This window comes from Bombina bombina, chromosome 3 (assembly GCF_027579735.1).
Source record: "Bombina bombina isolate aBomBom1 chromosome 3, aBomBom1.pri, whole genome shotgun sequence".
NCBI lineage: Eukaryota > Metazoa > Chordata > Amphibia > Anura > Bombinatoridae > Bombina > Bombina bombina.
The window spans coordinates 1025243-1043800 of NC_069501.1; the positions used below are offsets into that span (position 1 = coordinate 1025243).

Sequence of the window (18558 nt, forward strand, 5' to 3'; positions counted from 1 at the left end):
TGTTTAAAAAGGTTTAAAAAAAGGAGGAAAAAAAAGGAAAATTTATCTTACAGTGGTCCTTTAACAATTGATGATAGGTCCTCAGTGGCCCTGTGACTTATGATGTATAAGGAAGTAAACCACGTGTCAGGAACCACGTGTTATCTACATCCTCTGGCAATAATGGTTGCGCATCACTATCACTCATTTCTTCCAACTGATGTGTAAATAACTCCTCTGACAGATCAAGTGAAGCGGCTGTGGTGCTAGTGTTGGTGGTGGCGGCAGGCGGGCGAGTGGTAACTTGAGAGGTGCCCGAAGATAAGCTGGAGGAGGATGGTGCGTCAAGGTTCCGAGCGGAAGCTGTAGAAGACTGGGTGTCCTGTGTTAGCCAGTCAACTATGTCCTCAGAAATGTTCGAGTTCGGGGTACGTGGCCTTTGAACACTGGGCATTATTCTAGGGCCAAAGGGAATCACAGCATCACGACCACGACGGCCCCTGCGGGCTGGCCTGCCTCTGCCTATCATTTTTTTTTCGATTAGTGGTACTATGCGTGCAAGCTACTGTGACAACAGATATGAGTGGCACTGTGCACTGGCAGAAGTTGGCAGAGTAGACGCTGTAGGCCTGACACACACGCTTGCAGACAACTAACTGCTATTCAATCTATTAGTCAAAATTGTATTTTTTTTTTTTAAATGTACACTACTGTTACACCACATATGAGTTGCACTGGGGTGACACTGTGCCCTGGCAGGCAGGCACTTAAACACACACGTGTGAAGGAAACTGACTGCTATTATTTAACACAGTCAAAAAGTGTTGTTTTTTTTAAATGTACACTACTGTTACACCACATATGAGTTGCACTGGGGTGACACTGTGCCCTGGCAGGCAGGCACTTAAACACACACGTGTGAAGGAAACTGACTGCTATTATTTAACACAGTCAAAAAGTGTTGTTTTTTTTAAATGTACACTACTGTTACACCAGATATGAGTGGTGGCACTGGGCAAGTGGGCACAGTATACGCTGTGAGCCTGACACACACGCTGGCAGGCAGGCAACTGCAATTAGATTACACAGGAAAAAAAAAAAAGCAGATGTTCTAGCCCTAAAAAGGGCTTTTTGGGGTGCTGTCCTTACAGCAGAGACCAGATGAGTCCTTCAGGACTGTTGTGGACACTGAATACACTAGCCTAGCTATAGATTTCCCTATTCAATCAGCAGCAGCTACACTGTCCCTCATCTCACTAACAATGCAGCTTCCGAATGAATCTAAAATGGATGCTGTCCAGGTGGTAGGAGGGTCTGGGTGAGAGGGTCTGCTGCTGATTGGCTGGAATGTGCCTGCTGACTGTGAGGTACAAGGTCAAAGTATTACTCAATGATGACAAATAGGGGGCGGATCGAACATCACATATGTTCGCCCACCGCGGCAAACATTCTATGTTCGCCGGGAACTATTCGCCGGCGAACAATTCGCGACATCACTACTGATGGTGTTTTTATTAAGTCTGGGGTTGTGCATTAAGAAAAGACAAGGTGATTCGTGGTGTGCCTGTTCCTGGAGGGGGAGGAACGCAAGCTAAAACCGTGGCATACATGGATGACATCACCATTCTGTGCACTGACATAGTCTCTTTAAATAGAGCAGTAAGGACTGTGGAGTGGTTCTGTTGTGCGTCTGGGTGTAAGATGAATGCGGATAAATCTGAGTGTATGTTGTATGGCCGGTGGGGCAGTTTGCTTGATGTGACTGTGCCGCTTGTGAGAGAGAAGATTAAGATTTTAGGCATCTATTTTACGGGTAACATGAAGTATGATTTTATGTGGGAAACCGTTTTAGCAAAAGTGAAGAAAAAAATTCAGTTGTGGGCTTTTAGAAAGTTGACTTTAGAGGGTAAAATTTTAATAGTGAGACAAGTGATTTTACCCATTGTTTTATATGTATCCATGGTTTTATTTCCCCCGGTTTTATTTTTAAAGAGAATTATCCGTGAATGTTTTATTTTTTATTGGGGGGCTAAAATGGAGCGCTTTAAAAGAACTGAATTACAGAAATTGTCTTTTAATGGTGGGAAGAACGCTCTGGACATGGATAGGTTTTTAAGTTTTTATCCTATAATATAAAGATGGCTCTTTGCAGTGAGGATTGCATTGCTAGTTTGTTTATAAAATACACCACTGGATTTATTTTTCACAAATACAAATGGGTACAATTGGCTTTGAATAGACCTTATGCGTTTAACCTGCCCAAACATTATGTGGTTTTAGAGAGAATCATTCAAGTTTTTAAGTTGCAGAATTTTACTACAGAGACTTTAATTGACCATAAAAAAAATTTTGGGGTATTTTTCACTGGCGAAGTTATAAGTCCTGTTATAAATTTTTCTGCAATTGTCTCTCGACAAGTCTGGAAGAATGTGGCGCATACATTTCTATCGAACTTCCAGAAGGATTTGGCCTGGGGGCGTGTCACAGGCTCTCTCCCTACCAGGGAATTCCAGCATAGACGGGGCCTGGTTGCCAGTGCCAAGTGCCCTCGAGCAGGGTGTGAGAGTTGTGAGACGCCACTTCACATCTTTTGGAACTGCAGATTTGCACAAGAGGTCTGGAGGCAAATTAGTCCCCTTCTAAAGTGGGTAGGCGGTATGAGGATTCTCAACCATGAAGCTGTTTTATATGGCAAGATGCTTTGCATAGCGGAAGAAAAGATTTTATCTGTCTGGCTTATTAATTGTTTTAAAGAAGCCATCTGGCTGGTCAGAAATTTTTTACTTTTTAATCATGAACTTTTGTGTGTAAAGAACTGTAATTCAATATGCTCTTAGTCTGATCCATATTTTTTAAGAGAAAAGAAAAGCATTGGAAAAAAGACGCTAAATCACATTTCGGTTTTCTGTTTTGGAGCCGGATCTCCTTTTAATTCTATTTTATGCTTTTCTAGGGACAGTTGTAGGGTCGGTTGGGTGAAGAGAGGGACAGAGTTTAGGATGAGCTTATAGGGTTATTCTGAGGGTAAGTTCTTTTATGTCAGTTCTTTTATGCCAGATTTTACTGATTTTTCTGGCTGTATTTTTCACAAATGATGTGATTGAGTCCCTCATTGGTTTTATGTGCGTATTCTTGAGGTTAACTCTTGACTGAGTGAAAAAAAAAAATCTGTTCTTATCAGTTTACTATCTGATAGTCCCCTATCTGGGTGCCATATATTAAATGGATTTTTGGAACAGGGAGATGGAAGAAGAGCTTGCTCTGTCCACTCCACGCATTGACCTGGTATTGCAGTACCTCCAGGACCGGTGCACCCCTCTCTTTTGCTGTGTGACAAAAACAGAATCATCACAACGAACCAAAAGCCGACAATCCGAAATAAGCTGCTGTTGCAGCTGCAGCATCAGAATTTTGGATGAAAGCCTCAGCAACAAGCATCTTTCCTGCCTGCTTTCTTTTTTGCCATCCTGTGCGCGCAGCTTTCTTTTGGACTCTTGTTAACCCCTTGTGTGCTGGGCCAAAAAAGTCTAGAAAACAGCAGTTCTAGGAGAGGCGTCGTTTTTGCTATCCTTTTTTTTTCATTCTTCATTTGATTAGGATTTCTTCACAAATGTATGTATTGATGTGTCAATTCATCGATTTATTTATGTATTTACTAATTTTGTGACATTCTTTCTTTTTTGTGACATTCTTTCTTACTTTCTATCTATCTATCCTTCTTGGCAGACAATAAAAGTCATTTGAGCAGCTTGTGTCAATGTTGCCCGTATGCTTCTTTCTCAACCTGGTGCCTGGACAGGGAACTTTAAAAATGAGTTGAGTCTGCTTTGCTTGGTAGCTAGGTAGGTAGGCAGCTAGGCCCAGAAGATCCAGTAGCAGCTAGCTAGGTACAATCAGCATCAGCCAGGTGCTTTCACGTCTTTCTGTCTCCGGAGTGCAGCGGCGGGGGGAAGGAGGGGGGCCGTTTTTTTTTGGGGGGGAGGAGGAGCCATGCAAATTGGAGAACAGCTAGCTGTCCAGTCAGACAGCAAGTAGGAGCTGTAGAAGCAACAGCAGCAAGCAGTGGGTCTTCCCTGGCCAGTAGTAAGCTGCCTGAGACTAGTAGTTGTCTTTTTCAAGCCTAGCCTAGCAGCCAGCCAAGGTTGGTGGTCGTCGCCGTCGTTGCTTTTGAATTTCCAATTGTGTAATTTTTCGGCTGTGTGCCCTGTATCCCCGTGACAGAGGGAGTGCGGTGTCCCAGACAAGAGTGTTGCGGTTATATCGCTTCTCGGCCTTTTGGCTAAGATCAAGTGTAGTATCTGTTCTTATCACAAGGTTAAGTGCTCAATCTACATGGACGACATCACCATCTTCTGCGCTGATCATCAGTCGGTGAGGAGACTCGTCGAGACATGTGAGGACTTCGGCAGAGCTTCAGGCGCAAAGGTCAACTATGGGAATTCTGATACTATGCTCTTTGGAGAATGGCATCTGGCTTCTAAACCACTACCCTTCCCCACTAGATCGAACCTCATCAAAATCCTGGGAGTTTGGTTTGGAGGAGAGGGTGCGGCCCTGAAATGCTTGGAGGAGAGACTTACCCGTGTGAATCAAAAGTTTGGATTATGGAGCCTCAGAGAACTTTCCATCGAAGGGAAAATACTTGTGCTGCGGAACGAGATTCTTCCAGTCCTGCAGTACGTAGCCCAGGCCTGGCCCCCTCTTGCAACTGTGAGCAGGGCTATCACTAGGGCTGTCTTTCACTTCATCTGGGGTTCAAAGATGGACAGAGTGAAGCTCACAGTAATGTACAAGGAGCCCCACAAGGGAGGCAAAGGAGTGCCTGACATCCCCACCATGCTGTCTTCGTTTGCAATGCCGTGCGCAGGACCTTGAGAGACAATGCCCTGGGAGTCGCAGGAAACTCCATGTTCCGTTTCTTCCTTTTACCCCTATGGAGGGGTCTCAAATGGGACAGCTCCTACCCCTACAACTGGAACACTCCCTGGTTCTACCTTGATGTGTGCAAGTTTTTAAGGGAGCAGCATCTGGGGGAAGTCAAGCCTGATCTATTGACCCCCAAGGTGATTTACAAAGGTATAAGGAGTAAGGACTTACTCGAGAACATTCCAGGACTGCCCTCTCAGACAGCCGAGACTGTCTGGAGGAATGTAGCTTCAAAGAGACTCACCAACAGGCAAAGAGACACTTCCTGGATGGCAATTCATGGGGGGCTACCCCTCAGATCCTTCATGCACTAGAGAGGACTGGGCAGATACAGCCATTGCCCCCGCGATTGTGGCGCAGAAGAAACAGCTCTGCATGTATTCTGGGAATGCCCTTTTGCCCAGGCCTTGTTGGATGAGCTAGAGACTGAGCTAAAAGACTCTGTACCGAGGCGGCATTTGTCTATGCACTCGGTTCTATATGGACTGTTCCCAGGCACACACACTATGGACGCTGTATACAATGCATGGCGCCTTATGTGCTGTGTCAAAGACTCTCTATGGTTTGCCAGAAATCGTCTGATCCTGAAGAATGAGAGGAAAACAACTCAGGACTGCCTCAGGCTTATTCACAGCTTGCTCAGAGACTATTCCATCATCGATGGCCCTGAGGAGGACTAAACACCCCCCTGCCCTGTCATACTTCAGCTCTAGTCTTGCCCCACTGCACCTGGCCCGGCCCACCCACCCCCGCCCCCCACCACAGACATTTTTCTAACATGCAAACATAATGATTTATTGTGAATAGTGATTGTATGATTAGAGTTGTAAGAATTGTAAGGATGTAAGGAAAAGTACTTAAAGACTGTACTGCGCCGCTGTCATTTAACTGTGCTGCGTCACAGTACATTGTTGTATGAACGCTATTATGACTGTAAATTATATAATTTATGTATAATAAAGAATTAAAAAAAAAAAATCTGTTCTTATCAGTTTAATATCTGATACGTCCCCTATCTGGGGACCATATATTAAATGGATTTTTGGAACAGGGAGATGGAAGAAGAGCTTGCTCTGTTCACTCCACGCATTGACCTGGTATTGCAGTACCTCCAAGACCGGTACACCCCTCTCTTTTGCTGTGTGACAAAAACAGAATCAGAACAACGAAAAGCATTATCTGCAGAGCTTGGGAAGAAAGCCTCAGCAACACGCTGCCTGCATTCTTTTTTTGCCTTGTATGTTGTCTGTGTGCGTGCAGCTTTCTTTTGGACTCTTGTTTACCCCTTGTGTGCTGGGCCAAAAAAGTCTAGAAAACGACAGTTCTAGGAGAGGCGACGTTTTTGCTATCCTTTTTTTTTTTTCATTCTTCATTTGATTAGGATTTCTTCACAAATGTATGTATTGTGTCAATTCATCGATTTATTTATGTATTTACTAATTTTTAGTGATGTCGCGAACCTAAAAATTTCGGTTCGCGAACAGTGGACTCGAACTTCCGGTATTGTTCGATATTGACTTCAATAGGCAGGCGAACTTTAAAACCTACAAGGACTCTTTCTGTCCACAATAGTTATGGAAAAGTTGTTTCAAGGGTACTAACACCTGGACTGTGGCATGCTGGAGGGGGATCCATGGCAAAACTCCCATGGGAAATTACATAGTTTATGCAGAGTCTGCTTTTAACCCATAAAGGGCCTAAATCAACTAACATTCCCAAATTGTTTGCAATAACGTGCTTTAAAACATCAGTTATGATGTCGTATCTATTAGGTAGTGTAAGGGTTACGGCCGCATCACAGTGAAAGACCAAACTCCAAGTGTTACGCACCACAATCAACCGCAAACAGTCCACTTGCACAACCACGAGATAGATTTGATAGATAGACACATAGAGATTACATAGCTCAATCGATGCAATATACATATGATCGATACACTGTACATAGCTCAATATACATGCATTCGATAGATACGAATTACATCGATCAATAGATGCAATATACATTTGATAGATACGAATGTTATCGAATCAAAGATGCAATATACATTTTATAGATACGAATGACATCACCCAAAATATTTAATATACATTTTATAGATACAAATTACATAGATCAATAGATGCAATCTACATTTGATTGATACGTTTGATAGTTCGATCGATTTGATATATAAATAAATGGATTTGAAATATATATAATTTCCCTGACAGAGTATAACAATAAGACATTTGGTCTGTGACCCGTGGTGTGTTAAGTAGTAATATTCTTATTCTTAACATTTTACTACAACCTGTTACTCCCCCTATCAGATGAGGTCTATATGGCCTTCATTTTTGGAACCGGGAGATGGAAGAAGATGATTGTTCTGTCTCAAAACATTCCGGACAGAAGATAGATCGATAGATAGGATAGATAGATATACATAGATTGATAGTTAGATAGAATCGATAGAAGAGAAATAGATAGATTTGTTAGATATATAATTACCCTGATAAAGTCTAATAATTAAACATGCGGTCTTGGACCCAACTAGGTTGTATTAAGTAGTACTATTCTTCGCACTTTCAGCCCTGTAACTCCCCCTATTGGTGGAGGTCTATATGGCGGTTATGATTACCCTGACAAAGTATAACAACAAGACACACGGTCTGGGACCCATGGTAATTTTGTTGTGTTAAGTAAAACTTTTCTTATCACTTGAATCCCTCTTAGCCCCCCTTTTGTTGGAGCTCTATATGGCCTGCATGATTAGCCTGACAAAGTGTAATAAGAAAACATCTGGTCTTGGACCCATGGTAATTAGGTTGTGTTTAAGTAGTACTATTATTATAACTGTAATCCCTGTTACTCCCCCTATCAAGGGAGGTCTATATGGCCTGCATGATTACCCTGACAAAGTATAACATCAAGACACACGGTGTTGGACCCATGATAACTAGCTTGTGTTAATTAGTACTTTTCTTAGCACTTTAATCCCTGTTACCCCCCCCTATCGGGGGTGGTCTATATGGCCTGCCTGATTACCCTGAAAAAATATAATAAGACATGCGGTCTGGTACCCATTTTAACTAGATTGTGTTTTAAGTACTACCATTCTTAGCACTTTAATCTCTGTAACTCCCCCTATTTGGTGAGGTCTATACGGCCTGGATGATTACCCATACAAAATATAATAATAAGACATCTGCTCTTGGTCTGCGACCCATGGTAACTATGTTGTGTTAATTAGTAATGTCCTTAGCATTTTAATAGCTGTTACTCATACTCACCCTATCGGTGGAGGTCTATATGGCCTGCATGATTACCCTTACAAAATATAATAACCAAACATATGCTCTGGGACCCATGGTAAGTAGGTTGTGTTAAGTAGTACTGTTCTTGGCAGTTTAATACCTGTTACAACAACAAATGGTGGCAGGTCTATCTGGCCTTCATGATTAGCTGCACCCAAACCCAAAAAAAAAGCCGAGTGGTCTTAGACTAACACCCATGGCTAACTCGGTTGTTTCAATTAGTACTATTCTTAGCACTTTCATCCCTGTTACGGGTGGTCTACATGGCCATCATGATTAGCCTAACCAAATACTACAATCCAACCTTTGCTCAGTCTTCATAGGCCCTTCATTGGCTGTATTTTGATAGTACAGTTCTTATTATTTTAATAGCTGATACAACACCGAATGGTGGCAGCTCTATATGGCCTGCATGATTAGCCGCACCCAAAACAAAAATAAATCCAAGCGGGCTTGGATTAACACCCATGGCTAACTCGGTTGTTTCAAGTAGTACTATTCTTAGCACTTTCATCTCATCCCTGTTACTTCCAGGACTCTCGGTGGTGGTCTACATGGCCATCATGATTAGCCTAACCAAATACTACAATCCAACCTTGGCTCAGTCTTCATAAGGCCCTTCATTGGCTGTATTTTGGTAGTTCTGTTATTATTAGTTTAATAGCTGATACAACACCGAATGATTGCAGCTCTATATGGCCTGCATGATTAGCCGCACCCAAAACAAAAATAAAGCCAAGCGGTCTTGGATTGGGCTAACTCGGTTGTTTTAAGTAGTACTATTCTTAGCACTTTCATCTCATCCCTGTTACTTCCAGGACTCTCGGTGGTGGTCTACATGGCCATCATGATTAGCCTCACCAAAATATAACAACAATACGTGCGTGCAGGGAACCATGGTAAGGTTACTTCCTTTCGCAAAATCGAGTATAACAGTTGCAGGCAGAGGTTCTGACCCTGCATTATGGCTGCACCTGTCCCTAAAAGAGGCATGCGTTACAGAGTCTGTGGGCATGTATGCAAAGAGCTGGCCTGCCTAAAAAGAGAAGGCTGTACAGGTTGTTCTCCTTTAGCCGTTTTATACGCTGTCCCACGGCCACGACCCTCAACAGAATGAAACACCACATATGCCATCCTTTTGAACAACAGAGTACAGGTATGGCATTGATTTTAGTTACACAGCGATATTTATTATGAACCGTGAAATTGAAAACAAAAACATGATTGGACACCCAGTACAGTACAGGTCGTTCTCCTTCGGCCTTTTTAGAATAGTGTTCCGGACCCTCAACAAAAACAACAGCAGGAAAGAGGACTTATGGCATCCTTTTGAACAATAGATGACAGGTAAGGCATAGATTTTAGAAACCCAGAGATAATTTTTTTGCAACTGTGAAATAAAAAAAAAAACATTGATTGGACACCCAGTACACTTCTTTATCCTTAGGCCTTTTTATAAGAGGGTCCCGGAGCCTCAACAGAAACAACAGCATGAAAGAGGACATATGTAATTTTTTTGAAAAATAGATTACAGGAAAGGCATTAATTTTAGAAACACAGAGATAATTTGTTACAACCGGGAAATCAAAAAAATCATTGAATAGACACCCAGTACACTTATTTATCCTTAGGCCTTTTTTTAGCAGAGGCTCCAGGACACTCAACAAAACCAGCAGCAGGAAAGAGGACATATGGCATCCTTGTGAACAATTGATTACAGTTAAGGCATTGATTTTAGAATCCCAGAGATCATTTATATGAACCTGGAAATAGAAAAAAACATTGATTGGACACCCAGTACACTTCTTTATCCTTAGGCCTTTTTATAAGTGGCTCCCGGAGCCTCAACAGAAATAACATCATGAAAGAGGACATATGGCATCCTTTTGAATAATAGATTACAGGTAAGGCATTGATTTATGAATCCCAGAGATAATTTATCTGAACCGGGAAATAGAAAAAATCATTGACTGGACACCCAATACACTTCTTTATCCATAGGCCTTTTTAGCAGAGGCTCCAGGACCCTCAACAAAAACAAGAGCAGGGAGCTGGGCATAGGAGTACAAGGGAGTGTGACAATAATAATGTGAAGGGGAAGATTGCGGAGTTGTGGCATTTTAATTTTATTATCGTGGGAAGTACTTGCAATGACCTTGCTCTGGTGAATCCATATCGCAAATGTCTTTTTTAAGGCACTGTTTGTCTATTTTTTGAATATCAGCATTTGATAAATGAAGCGCAACTTAAGGCTGGTGAGAACCGACCTTTCTTCTGGCTGTTTGCAAATGTTGTGGCTCTGGACAAACATGTGAATAAGGGGCCATCTGCCATATTCTGCACGCAACTGTCATATCACAGTAATTCTCAATCTCTATACTTCATGTTTTCCACGTTTCACTGTCCCTTTAAACATAATATCACATGACCGTTATGCCTTTATAAGCCCTCCTCTCTAATTCAACGATGCTTGGTAATTTGATTCGCATGAGGAGTGATCACAACTTTCAAGAAGCTCTCTCTATTTTCGTCAAGTTGTTTACTAACTTTATATCTGCAAAGTTCTTTTTAATCACAGGACAGCATACTTCATTCTGAAACGCTAACTGACATACAGCGTGTCTGCAGTTGTTCGGCGTCTGACGTCATCAGCACTCCGGGAGTCAGTGTCGCAGCTCCTCTCTGTTGCCGGATTCTACACTGCGTCTCAGGACAACTTATTGCTAGCTAGCAAAGTCTTCACAAGTACACGCTGGTCATGAAGTGTTGGGTATCGTACTAAACATAAAGTTATTGCTGAAGTTACACTAATTTCATATGTACCAAAGACTGTATATACTAACAATTCAAGCTGATACATATACGTTACTAATGGAAAGTTTGCATGTTTAACATCTTCTGCATATATCCTGGTTATTTCTGCATACAATACATTGCCATAACAATCCTGATGCATTCATAAATAAGGTTGCATATGAACTTTACTAACCTGAACATTCAAGCATTGTACCTGAGTGATAAGCTACATTCTATTTAAAGAGATACTAACAGAGCTTCAATTACATAAAGTTATAATTTATTCTATATCCAAAGAGATTATTTATTGTTTAGCAAATGCTATTATATTAATTAGGAGAGTATTAGCACATTCACATTGTAGTGCATATCTCCAGCAACTAAAGTTAGTTGTAATTTACTTTTGACCTAATCAGGTCACCCTCAGTCAATGAGCAGAATAAGGTTCCTAGTTTATCAAGGTACCTAGGTTTGGTGTGAGACTGAGTGGAGTAGATACAACTGGGTTCACATTAATCATATAATAAATCCTCACATATTACCAAGCCACCATTAACCCACTTGTATCTATAATGGATGTTACTGAATTATCCAACCGTGTTGGAACCCTTTCTCAAAATATGGATATAATGATCCAGGGTCTTAGGGACCTCCAAGTTGAAAATCAGGAATTACGAAAATATATTAGGGATCATGTACCTGCTCAAACTTTACCATCACCTCTTGTTTCCCCTGAGCCACAAATATGTCCACCTGAGAGATTTTCTGGAGACAGAACTCAATTTAGAGACTTCAAAAATTCATGTACTTTATTATTTTCATTGAAACCAAGAACCTATCCTACCGAAAGGGTTAAAGTTCTAACGGTAATTTCTTATCTCACTGGTGAAGCCAAGGCATGGGCTAATGCATACTATGAGAAAGAAGATCCTATCTTAAACTCATTAGAATCATTTTTAATGCCATGTCCTTACTATATGAAGATCATGACAAACAAGCTTCAGCAGAAAATTCTATCAGACATTTGCGACAAGGTAGACGCCCTGTAGAAGAATATATAACTGATTTCAAAAGATGGGCACCTGACACACAGTGGAATAACCCAGCTTTGACAAATCAATTCCGTATTGGATTAGCGGATGCTCTAAAAGATGAATTGGCACGTGTGGTTATTCCTAAGGACTTAGAAAATCTTATGACCTTGTCTATATCTATTGATCGTTGTTTGAGGGAAAGGAAGATTGAAAGAGGGTCATCAGAATTATCTACCAAGAAAGCCTATAGCTCTCATTCAGTTTCCACTGTCCGTTCAACAGATGAGCCTATGGAGATAGGTTTTGTCAAAGGTCCTCTTAAACCTGAAGAAAAGGCTAGACGAAGACAACATAATCTTTGTTTATATTGTGCTGCTAAGGACCACGGAGTAAAGGAGTGTCCAATTCTGTTAAAATCAAAAAAGGGTAAGCAAGAGATAGCTCATTTAAATGAGACTGTTATAAAAAACTCATCTCACTTTACTCTTTCTGTTTGTCTACAGTGGGATCAACATCAACTTAAAGCCCAGGTGGTAATCGATTCAGGAGCAACTAACAATTTCATTCATTCATCTTTTGTTGAAAATCACAAGATTCCTATAATTAAAAAATTAATTGCATTACCTATTCGAGTTGTTGATGGTTCTTTTATTGATTCAGGTCCTGTTACCCATCATACAGATCCATTATCATTAACATTTTCATCAGGTCACTCTGAATTGTGTACCTTCGAGGTTATTCATTCTCCTTTGTACCCCATAATTCTAGTACTTTCATGGCTAAAGAAACATCAACCAACCATCTCATGGAGTAGTGGTACTATTTCCTTCGACTCACCATATTGTAAAACACACTGTACACAATCACAAACTATATTACAGGTTGATATGACAAATATACCAACAGAGTACTCGGATTTTTATGATGTTTTTGATAAGGTTGAGGCTCAATCTCTACCTCCCCACAGACCTTACGACTGTCCTATCGATTTAAAACCAAACAGTAAAATTCCTTATGGTCGTATATATCCACTCTCTGAACCAGAACTGCTTCATCTCAAAGGATATCTTGAGGAAAATCTAAAGAGAGGTTTTTTTCGGCCTTCTACATCTTCAGCTGGTGCCGGGATCTTTTTCGTGAAGAATAAAGATGACAGTCTCAGGCCTATAATTGACTATAGACAACTGAACAACTGTACAATAAAAAAATAGATATCCTTTACCTCTTATTCCAGAACTCATAGAGAGGTTACAAGGTGCTACCATTTTCACCAAACTGGATTTAAGAGGTGCATATAATTTAATTAGAATTCGCAAAGGTGATGAATGGTTAACTGCCTTCCGTACTAGGTATGGTCTCTATGAGTATTGTGTCATGCCTTTTGGTTTGTGCAATGCACCTGCAACTTTTCAGTTTTTCATTAATGATGTTTTCAAAGATTTACTTGACACATACATTGTCATTTATTTGGACGATATTCTCATTTATTCAAATTCCAAAGAGGATCACATACAACATGTCAGAACAGTTCTTTCAAGATTAAGACAGAACAACTTATATGTTAAGGCAGAAAATGTATATTCAATTCTAATACTATTTCTTTCCTGGGGTATCATATTTCACCAAAAGGAATATCCATGGAGGACAACAAAGTACAAGCTATCACTAACTGGCCTATTCCAAAAAATAAGAAAGAGCTCCAGAGATTCTTAGGATTCTCAAATTTTTATAGAAAATTTATTAAAGGTTTCTCTACTATCGCAAAACCTCTCACACTACTCACCCGAAAGAACCACAAATACCACTGGAACCAACAGGCAGATGATTCTTTTAATGCTCTCAAACATAGTTTCATTACCGCTCCAATCCTACAATTCCCAGATCCATCGAAACAATATACATTAGAAGTAGATGCATCCGAATTTGCAATAGGAGCCATTCTGTCTCAAAGAGATTCTTCTACCAACATGCTTCATCCTGTCGCATATTATTCTCGGGTTATGAATTCGGCCGAAATTAATTACCCAATTGGGGAAAAAGAACTTCTAGCCATCAAGGCTGCATTCGAATTTTGGAGACATCTATTAGAAGGGGCAAGATTTCCAATCATCATATTTACAGATCATCGTAATCTACAATATCTAAAAACTAACAAAAGTCTTTCTTCCAGACAAGTCAGATGGAGTTTATTCTTTACTAGATTTGATTTTATAATCACTTATCGTCCAGGAGTAAGAAATACAAAGGCAGATGCTCTATCTAGATATTCAACTCCATTAACTGAGTGTTCTGATCTAAACTCAATAATACCACCAGAAAAATTCATTGGCCTCTTAGTGGGGAAAACATCTATTCTCAAAGAACAACAACAGAATGATCCATTGATTAATGATTCTAGGATTCATAAAGGTAATGATGGATTTTTCTACCATGGTCATGCACTGTATGTTCCAGAATCTCTTAGGAATGACATTTTAGCTATGGCACATGATATTCCACTTTCAGGACATCCTGGTTTCAAGAAAACTCTTCATTTAATTCAAAGGGATTTCTGGTGGCCACATATGATTCAGTCTGTAAAACAGTACATACAAGGGTGTGCTGTATGTACCAAATGTAAATCTCAAAGAATTCACCCTTATGGTTTACTTTTATCTCTTCCAATCGCTGACAGACCTTGGCAAGATATTGCCCTAGACTTCATTGTCGATCTACCTCCCTCTTCTAACAACACAGTCATCCTGGTTGTTGTGGATCTCTTTTCAAAAATGGCACATTTTATACCTATTCACACTTTGCCAACAGCTTCAGAAACAGCAGATTTGTTCATCAAACATATTGTCAGATTGCATGGGTTACCTAAGTCTATTACGACTGACAGGGGTACACAATTTACCTCTCGATTTTGGACACAACTCTGTTCTAGTTTGCATATTGATCGCCGTTTGAGTTCAGCTTACCATCCTCAAACAAACGGTCAGACCGAAAGGACTAATCAGAGTTTAGAGCAATATCTAAGATGCTACTGTACATTTCAGCAAGACAACTGGTCTTCTCTTCTACCTACTGCTGAATTCTCCTATAATAACACCATTAATTCATCTACCAATACAACTCCATTTTTCATTAACTATGGGTTTCATCCCTCTTATCTTCTTCAAAGATCAGAAAGTTCTTGTCCCTTGGTAAATGACACTGTGAATACAATTGCTGAAGGATTCATTCAACTAAAACAGATTTTACTACAATCTCAAGAAAAGCAAAAACGTTATTATGACTTAAGGAGAACGAAACCTCCTGATTATAAGGTGGGAGATCTAGTTTGGTTGTCTTCTAAACACTTGAAGCTTCACATTCCCAGTAAAAAGCTTGGTTCTCTGTTTATTGGTCCTTACAAAATTATTAGGATTGTTAATGCTAATGCTGTCACTTTACAACTACCAAATTCTTTTAAGATACATCCAACATTTCATGTATCCCTTTTGAAACCTTATGTTCCAGTCAGAGATCAAGTCTTGACAACTCAAGTTCCGACACTCATTGAGGATGAAGTATCATATGAAGTTGATTCCATTTTGGATTCTAGATTCTATAAGAATTCTCTACAGTATTTAGTTCGGTGGAAAAATTATTCATCAGAAGAGGATTCTTGGGAACCATCCACTAACTTATCAGCCCCTAGATTGGTATCTCTGTTTCATCACAGACATCCAGACCGTCCCAAACCCTGATCTGCGGAGCAGATCGTTAAGGGGGGTGTCCTGTCATATCACAGTAATTCTCAATCTCTATACTTCATGTTTTCCACGTTTCACTGTCCCTTTAAACATAATATCACATGACCTTTATGCCTTTATAAGCCCTCCTCTCTAATTCAACGATGCTTGGTAATTTGATTCGCATGAGGAGTGATCACAACTTTCAAGAAGCTCTCTCTATTTTCGTCAAGTTGTTTACTAACTTTATATCTGCAAAGTTCTTTTTAATCACAGGACAGGATACTTCATTCTGAAACGCTAACTGACATACAGCGTGTCTGCAGTTGTTCGGCGTCTGACGTCATCAGCACTCCGGGAGTCAGTGTCGCAGCTCCTCTCTGTTGCCGGATTCTACACTGCGTCTCAGGACAACTTATTGCTAGCTAGCAAAGTCTTCACAAGTACACGCTGGTCATGAAGTGTTGGGTATCGTACTAAACATAAAGTTATTGCTGAAGTTACACTAATTTCATATGTACCAAAGATTGTATATACTAACAATTCAAGCTGATACATATACGTTACTAATGGAAAGTTTGCATGTTTAACATCTTCTGCATATATCCTGGTTATTTCTGCATACAATACATTGCCATAACAATCCTGCTGCATTCATAAATAAGGTTGCATATGAACTTTACTAACCTGAACATTCAAGCATTGTACCTGAGTGATAAGCTACATTCTATTTAAAGAGATACTAACAGAGCTTCAATTACATAAAGTTATAATTTAATCTATATCCAAAGAGATTATTTATTGTTTAGCAAATGCTATTATATTAATTAGGAGAGTATTAGCACATTCACATTGTAGTGCATATCTCCAGCAACTAAAGTTAGTTGTAATTTACTTTTGACCTAATCAGGTCACCCTCAGTCAATGAGCAGAATAAGGTTCCTAGTTTATCAAGGTACCTAGGTTTGGTGTGAGACTGAGTGGAGTAGATACAACTGGGTTCACATTAATCATATAATAAATCCTCACAGCAACCCCTTTGATGATTGATGCTAAACATGTGTCACCTGCAAGCAGAGCTCGTTACTTCTGTCTAAATCATCTTCCTGGTATGGACAGGCCACTGTTTCCCACAGCAAGTCCGAAGCTTGAACTACAAGATTGTCTTGAGTATGGTAGGAAACCAAAGTTTATTAAAGTCTATACGATCACCACAAAAGCTGAACTTCTTGAAGCAAGGAAAATGCCAGCAATTTCCTGTGCTTATGGATGACAAGGACGTCCTGTCCTGTGTTGCACAGAGATGGATAGGATTTTTGGCCTCCCTGTACACTACACAGATGTCTCCAACATCACCAGAAACACAAGACAGCGACTCTTGGGAAGTTCTTGGAGTGTTCCGGTAGCCATCTCTTTGCGCCCCGAAAGGAATACTTTATCAGTGTTTTTGTATACATCTGACAACAGCTTTGGAGACTGTGGTGACGCACATGTTATTTATAGTGATGTCCCGAACTGTTCGCCCGCGAACGGTTCACAGCGAACATAGCTTGTTCGCATTTGTGGGCGAACACATGGCGATGTTCGATCCGCCCCTATGTGTCATCATTGAGGAAATTGTAAGATAGATTCACCAAGCGCCTGCTGAAATTGACCCTTGGCTCAGATAAATTGACCCCTAGTGGTCAAAAAAGGAAACAGAATGATTCAGAACTTTATCAAAGCGCCAACTTAAGAAGGCCGGGTCTTGGATACACTAACACTCACAAATGGATTTAAGTATATTTATTTTGATACAATAAAGACAATAATAACCAGTAAAAATTCCAACAGTGTGCATATACGTATTGGTTCAATCTTGTATTTAAACAATATTGGTAGCTAAAATTGGTAAATGATTTAATTTTTAAAAAATCCTTCTTAAAATCTTTAAAAGTAAAATCTAAAAGTCCCTCATGGATCCATGTTAACAGTCTAATAGTTCTTCCAACCTTTCATGAAATTAATAACACTAATGGTTAAATTTCTGACAGTTTGGAAAGCTTCCTTTAAGCGAAGCACTGAGTTGGAATAGCTTTAATATTCCAAGTCGTGCTTTCCACGTTGTAAGTGGGGAGCGGCAAAAAATAGCTTTCAATGTCTCCTATTATCAGTATCAATCCGGTTGTTGTTAAAATATAAATCAACAATGGTGTAAAAATAAATAAATGAATAGACGTTATTAAATACCGGTGATCAGTGATGCAAATAATATTTAAATATCGTGTGACAGTTTCAAAATTAAACTAAATGTTAAGGTGACTTCCTAAAATCAGTATGAAAATCTTTCAAAAACGTGCTAAATATTCCTTTCAGAAACGTGAAACAGAGAACAAAGTAAAAAAACCTTAAAATCAGTACGAAAATCTTTCAAAAACGTGCTAAATATTCCTTTCAAAACGTGAAACAGAGAACAAAGTATATTCTTCAAGTAAAAAATCTATATAAAAAATAAAAAATACACTTGTGAACAATAGTCTTCAATTAAGTACTGATGCCAAAACTGTAGAAAACTGTAGAAAAATATAAAAAATACTAAACAGAAATAGTCAATAAAAAATAGTCCGTGAAAATAAGTGATGGTGTGTGAAAATTAGCTCGCAAAAAGTGTCCTCACAATCCCATGCGTGCAAGATTTTTCAGGCAGCCCTGGGTCCCTTGGCCCTCAAGTGTATGGTCCCTCAGCTTTTTCAAGCCTTTGTTCCCTCTTGCTAGCTCGCGGTCCCTCTGCCGAAAGAGTATATAATAGTGTAGATTGCTACAGATATATG

General features: G+C 39.9%; 1 non-coding gene and 2 pseudogenes across 1 annotated transcript; all 3 read left to right on the plus strand.

Annotated features, from left to right (window-relative positions):
* The first annotated feature begins 3117 nt into the window (after positions 1-3117).
* On the plus strand, positions 3118-3298 carry LOC128655050 (uncharacterized; annotated as a pseudogene).
* Positions 3299-4238: 940 nt separating this feature from the next.
* LOC128655070 (uncharacterized) lies at positions 4239-4330 on the plus strand (annotated as a pseudogene).
* Positions 4331-5845: 1515 nt separating this feature from the next.
* LOC128655036 (U2 spliceosomal RNA) lies at positions 5846-6036 on the plus strand. Its single transcript, XR_008401628.1, has one exon. It is a non-coding gene; the product is annotated as a U2 spliceosomal RNA (small nuclear RNA).
* The last annotated feature ends 12522 nt before the right edge of the window (positions 6037-18558 follow it).